The following is a 7,120-nucleotide window of genomic DNA, read 5'->3' as shown; positions in this document are numbered from 1 at the left end:
TTTCCCCTTCTCCCTCTCTGCTCGCTCTATGGCCAGTGCAGCACCCGACACACAGGAGGACAGACACAGCGAAAATGGCAGCGGCTTCTAGGGATGGGCATTTTAAGCAATTTAAATAGTCGAGTCGCGCGGGGGGCGCGGGCTGTGTGATTACTATGGTAATGTCTGAGCAGGGGTAATCTGCTGTGTATGGGGCTGTTCACACATAACGTTTGCATTTTTGCATGGAAAAAGCGCTACCTGGAGCATTTTTTTGTCAGGAGAGGGACTGACTGTGATGATATTAGGTGACGCTAAGCTAACATCATTCTAAAGCCTACCTTTAGACAGTATCTCCGGTTGGAGTAGCGCTTTGGAGCAGACAAGTTGTGAAACAAGCGAAGGCATTTAATTTCCAATACATGTCCATTGTTGCTGAATAGTGATCACCATGATGCGATTGTCTCCCAAAAAGTGATTCTTTCTCCACATTTCTTGTGACTAACGTTATGGGAAACGACAGTGTAGTCAGTAAACTAGTGCAACGTTTTGAATGAGTTTTATCGGGCGTGCGCTATGAAGAAGCGCGGGCTGTGTGATTACTATGGTAATGTCTGAGCAGGGGTAATCTGCTGTGTATGGGGCTGTTCACACATAACGTTTGCATTTTTGCCTGGAAAAAGCGCTACCTGGAGCATTTTTTTGTCAGGAGAGGGACTGACTGTGATGATATTAGGTGACGCTAAGCTAACATCATTCTAAAGCCTACCTTTAGACAGTATCTCCGGTTGGAGTAGCGCTTTGGAGCAGACAAGTTGTGAAACAAGCGAAGGCATTTCATTTCCAATACATGTCCATTGTTGCTGAATAGTGATCACCATGATGCGATTGTCTCCCAAAAAGTGATTCTTTCTCCACATTTCTTGTGACTAACGTTATGGGAAACGACAGTGTAGTCAGTAAACTAGTGCAACGTTTTGAATGAGTTTTATCGGGCGTGCGCTATGAAGAAGCGCGGGCTGTGTGATTACTATGGTAATGTCTGAGCAGGGGTAATCTGCTGTGTATGGGGCTGTTCACACATAACGTTTGCATTTTTGCCTGGAAAAAGCGCTACCTGGAGCATTTTTTTGTCAGGAGAGGGACTGACTGTGATGATATTAGGTGACGCTAAGCTAACATCATTCTAAAGCCTACCTTTAGACAGTATCTCCGGTTGGAGTAGCGCTTTGGAGCAGACAAGTTGTGAAACAAGCGAAGGCATTTCATTTCCAATACATGTCTATTGTTGCTGAATAGTGATCACCATGATGCGATTGTCTCCCAAAAAGTGATTCTTTCTCCACATTTCTTGTGACTAACGTTATGGGAAACGACAGTGTAGTCAGTAAACTAGTGCAACGTTTTGAATGAGTTTTATCGGGCGTGCGCTATGAAGAAGCGTGCTTCTCATTCGGGAGAATATCTCCAGGCAGCTTTTTTCGGGAAGAGCTGGAAAACTTCGGGTTAAAACTTTCTAAATAATGTTACTTAAACAAAAGTAAATAGCTTATTGATGCACGTTGGAGGAGAAAAGGTATTTCAATGAATGAAGCAGCAAACCTTGTATCAAAATACTCGTTGTGATGTTATATGGCGTGAAACTGTGGCTGTAACGCATTACTCAAAATAAATAAGGTTACAATAAGCGTTTTATTTTGAAAGCAACAAAGCGGATGACGTACTAGTACATTCTGGCTGACTTGACGCCCGGCCGTGCAATTGCTCCTGAAGTAAAAGGTGCTTCAACGCGACCAAAGCGAAAGGCTCAAACACATCGAACCTGGCTAAACATCTTGCCGACAGGCACCCCGACCTGTTCAAAGAGTTTAAAGACCGACAGGTTAGCGAACGTGAACGATAAACATACATGCCCTCAAATAAGTCAAACGAGTATTGTGTGACAAGCGAACTTGTTTCACTGAAAAAGTTCACTTGTCACAATAGCCTACTCGTTTACAGTGAAACACGAGGCAATGTGCTCGAGCACAGATCTCTGCCAAGGAAGGAGCAAGTCATGACATGTAACGTTTAGGGGAGGGGACATCAGATGACTGCATACCATGTACAATATTTAATAACACTATGGGCCATAGTGTTATATTTGAATTTTGGGCCATAGTCTATGGCCCTCAATTCCAGTGTTATTAAAGCTTTTACATGGTAAGCAGTCATCTGATCTCACCTATCCTAATATTTACAATAATCCCAATTATTAATGATATACGAGTTCATTGTAAAAAACAAACACCTAGCCTACACGTATGGGGGGGGGGGGGGGAGGCTGGGAATACACCACATAATAAGCCTACATTTCAATAGCCTACATTTATGTGTGAAAATAATATATATTACTAGATTAACCATAAATCTGGCACTTCATGTTAATGAAGCTTAAACCCAGGATTATTAACCCACATTGGCTACACTACACCACAGGCACACTACACAAGTGACTCAATACAGCTTGGCAGAGTTCTGCACTTTACTGAGCACACCGGCCCTATGCCAGGTTTCGACCTGGCCTTGTTTCTTCCACATCTACCTGAAACTGGCTAGGCCAACACAAGTCATACCAGAGACTTTTCAATATAGAGACAGTTCAACATCCAGTCACTTCCTGTATCTGTTTCGCCACTGCCAAGCACCCTTAGGAGACTGGTCAGTCAATGGAGTATACCAGTGACAGACAGCCAATCACAAGCTGATGATAACCACGCCAATTTAGGAGACCGGAAGAGTACACTTTCTTACTATTGCAGTGCAGTGTCTCTATATTGAATTGTCTCTGGTCATACCAACCACTTCTCCTGCAGTTGCCATCCCCTTCATGAAGGTGACATCAACCAGCATTGGAGCCACAATGATACATACAGTCAACAAACTAAGTGAGTGAGGTTAAGGTAGCAGCTGATCTGACCTGCACCACAGCGTGGGGTCGTACCGCCGCCGTCTGCACACAGGATACATAGTTATCCATAGAATATAGCCAAAGTCTGACCAGTGGATAAGACGGTGACACCTGTGGTTAGCTTCAGTTTACGGGAAACAATTTGATCTCCAGTAAGATCTTCCAGCTGATCCCCAAGTCCATGTTCCCACCCACCTCCTTAGTGATGATCAGCCTCTAAGGTTCTCCGCTGGATGCGCTGACACGCCTGTATCGAGGGGCCTCCATCCTGAGAACACAAATAATAATAACAACAATAATAAAATAAAAAAATCCAAACAAGGTTACAAAGTGCTTTACAATACAGAATAATAGAAACTAGAAAGTTGTATTGACTGAGCAGTGAGTACAAGCCAAGGAGGGGCAGCAGTCCAATCGAGACAAGATACACGCAATGGATAACCTTTTCCAAGTCTGCAAAAGAAAGAAAATTCATTATTTTGGCTATGTTCCTTGGCTGGATGAAACAAGATTGCATAAACTCGTGTCACATGGTTGTTGAAGGAGAGGTCGGAACTGAAGATCACCAAGATGATGGGACACATGCTTGACGTAGGGGGACAGGCTGCCAAGTTGGGACTGAATAAAGCTAAGGGAGTTTGGGAGAGGATTTCCTATTTAGCTTTGTTAAGCTGAAGGAAGGAAGACATCCAGCACTTAATGTCAGACAGGCAGGACATCATTCAGTTCAGTCAACCTGGTTTAAGCTCGTACACCAGACCGGCAAAACCGGAATCCAACCCAACCATTTTGTGCAGAAACAAGATTTTCTAAGATTTCCGATGGCATCTTAGAATTGGTCTAAAATGGTTAAAATAAGATTATACTGATGTGGCTTCTTCACAGTAAGTTGAACTATCGCACGCTTTATGCTAGCAGGGAACGATCCAGTTGGCAGAGAGGAGTTCACAAAAGAAAGAACAGTAAGAGCCATAGTCTGAACTCTGAAGTACCTCTTTCAGACACTTGGTGGGGATGGTGTCTAGGGAGCAGGAGGAGGAGTTTCATACGAGAAATGATTTGTCAAGCGTTGACTGCAAGATTGGATTTGTGTGGGAGGAGGAGCAGGGAAGATACCAAGGTGTCTGAACTCCGGGGTGATCTGCCCTGCAGCCTAATCCTGCCTGTTTTATTAGTGAACAATTGAAGACACTCGTCACACTTGAGGACGCCTCTATTGGCCTGCCTGTTGGGAGGGCTGCTCACTGAGAAGGGGATTGTGACATGCAGTGGCGATTAGTTAAGAAAAAAAAAGATCCTAGCATCCTTAACTGTATTCTGATAGGTGGACATGCAGTCTCTGTCTGAAGTGTGGGTAAGAGACTGAGAGTTTGTCTTTTTTCCATTGACGTTCAGCTTTCCTGCATTGACTTTTTATGTCCCTGGCATGTTCGGTAAAGCCCCAATCAGTCACTTTTTCACCTTAATATAACAGCTTTTTAGTCATTGAAGATGATACAGTGACGTGTAAGTTGCAACAGGGAGAAGGTTGCCTCTATTGGTCACACTGACACCGCCCTCCAAAGGCCTCTCCTGGGACTAAGCATGTTTGTGCTGGCGTCCCAGAGGCAGGATGTGCGGCATACCGTGCATGCGCTGTACAGCGGAAGCGCTGTCTTCAGGAAAACAAGGAAGTAACTCGGTGCAGATTTGCTACGAAAATGAAGTTTCACGTAACTATGGATTATTATTTCATCACGTGGTGAGTACCCGATGTCACAACATGTACATAGAGCTTTCTGGCGCTGTGTTTTGTTGACTTTGAACGGCGATATCGATACCGATACTATTGCACCCAGAGGGCGCAGTTTCTCCAATAGCAAAACTTGTAAAAGCTGCAGAATGGGGCTTTAAGCCAGGGCAAGGCATTAGATTCCACTTAAAAAGGTGCAGTAGAGTAAATCATATTCAGGCAGATGAATGCATTCTAAAAAGGTGGAGTAGAGTAAATCATATTCAGGCAGATGAATGCATTCTGTACAGCAACAGAGCAATTATACATGCACCAAACCCAATATGGAGAATAAACTTCTGTCTATACACCTTCTTTTGACACAGCCAGGAACAAAACACATCCCAAAAATGCTTTAACTAACACTGTTAATCATGAATTATTTTAACCTGAAATGATTCGTCCTGAATGTGTCCAGGGATTTAGTGTTCATCATAGCCTCAACGTGAGACTCATCAGTCATTCTGCCTTCAGAGTCTCGGATGCGCGGTCCCTACAGCCACTGCAACGCCGACTAAGTGGCTGCACGCGATATAAACGCTAACAATCACAATAAAACATGGTGTGGGTGCCCTGGCACTCCTAAATAGTGCGTACTTTCCAATAGGCTGATTCCTATTTTAGGCTGACCGTCATAGTACAGTAGTGATTTTTCCACATTATTTTCTAAAGTGACTGATCTGCACAGTTCTGGGATTCATGGGTGCACTGTGACATAATTGTCAACCATTTTATTACTTGCAATTATGAAAAAATGACACTCAATATGATTAAAGGAACACTCCGCCCATTTTCAACCAGCTTTGTATCATTAGAACATCAGTAGTATATCAGAAAACTGTAAACTGTTTTGAAGTCTGTCATTTAATTTGACAGTTATTGAGTGTTAAAGTGTGGACCAGTGACATCACTGGTCCACACTAACTCAAATTAATAACTCATTAACTCAACTCTCAATAACTGTCAAACTAGATGAATGATGAATAGTTTGACAGTTATTGAGTTGATTTGAGTTAATGAGTTATTACTTTGAGTTAGTGTGGACCAGTGATGTCACTGGTCCACACTTTAACACTCAATAACTGTCAAATGAAATGACAGACTTCAAAACCGTTTACAGTTTTCTGATATACTACTGATGTTCTAATGATACAAAGCTGGTTGAAAATGGGCGGAGTGTTCCTTTAATATATTGCAGCTAGCAGCTACATCTCTTGTGGAGTAACTTTACTTACAATCTCATCCAGCTCCAGGCCGAACTCAAAACACAGCTCGTCAAACTGCTCATCGGCTAGAAAAAAAGGGAGAAAGTCTTAATTTAAACAAGTCATTATTGTACCTACCTACAAGTACCCACTACAGTTTCTATCCAAGTTTAAATGACAGGAGCCAGGAAATGATGCAATGTCATGTCAACAAAAGTTGTAACGTTACATTATGTAATGAACAATTCTAACCAAAACAGCGCAAAAGTCATTAGGGCTAAACGAATATCCAATATTTAGTCAGTAAGGTTACTGCCATTAAATATATGACTGTGTTTATTCAAGGTTCAAGACAGCAGTGGCCACTGGCCAAGCTCCATAACGTTACCGCTCCATTCATGAGCATGTTGCTAACATGCTAATGAGCTCAGAGAGTTCTCGGTTTGTTTTTGCGCTCGCTACTGAAACAGAAAGGATGTCCATGAATTGAACATGTAGTCAGAATGACTCAGTGTATGTTCTGCCCAAAGCCTTTTGACACCGAAAGGCCCCCTACGAGCCGGCTGTAGCTGTCTAGAGCGGTGTCTGACGGAAAACCAAACCTGTGTGTGGATTAAAGTGAAATGACACCCACAAAGAAAAAGGATGTCAAACCATAACATCCGTAGACATCCGAAATTAAAAACAGTAAAACAAACAACATCCTACATGTATTCGATATTTATTTCAAACAATCTTACACATAATACGAGAATAATACAACCTAAATACTACTTTCAAATCTCTTCACACACAAATAGGTGACGGGCCGAAGGCTGCTATCTGCTTTAGTTTTTGAGATGATCGATCCCCATTTTGAGGTTAGATGCTTTTTTCATATGAACTAAATAAAATTATTCTGAACACGATTCCGTTTGTTGGCAGCCTCAAATCGAACGCAGTTTAATGAAAACGTAACTTATTAGATCAGGGAAACGTTATGGCAGTGCTATCGCAAAAACCAATCAAATGCTCGTTTTAGCGTCACATGACTTGAATCAGCCAATGATATTCCCGCAAACAGGACGTATAGGAAGTGTGAACAAACCATAACAAACGCATCACAGAACGAAGCCGCTGGTAAGTCTGTTAAGATCATGTTTAGCGAATATAATTCATAATCGTTTTAATAGTAATAGTAATACTACTTTGCTACATCTTTGATGCAGTCAATAT

This window comes from Poromitra crassiceps (genome assembly GCF_964638095.1).
Source record: "Poromitra crassiceps genome assembly, chromosome: 8".
In the NCBI taxonomy this organism is placed as follows: domain Eukaryota; kingdom Metazoa; phylum Chordata; class Actinopteri; order Beryciformes; family Melamphaidae; genus Poromitra; species Poromitra crassiceps.
Note: the sequence above shows the minus strand (reverse complement) of the source record.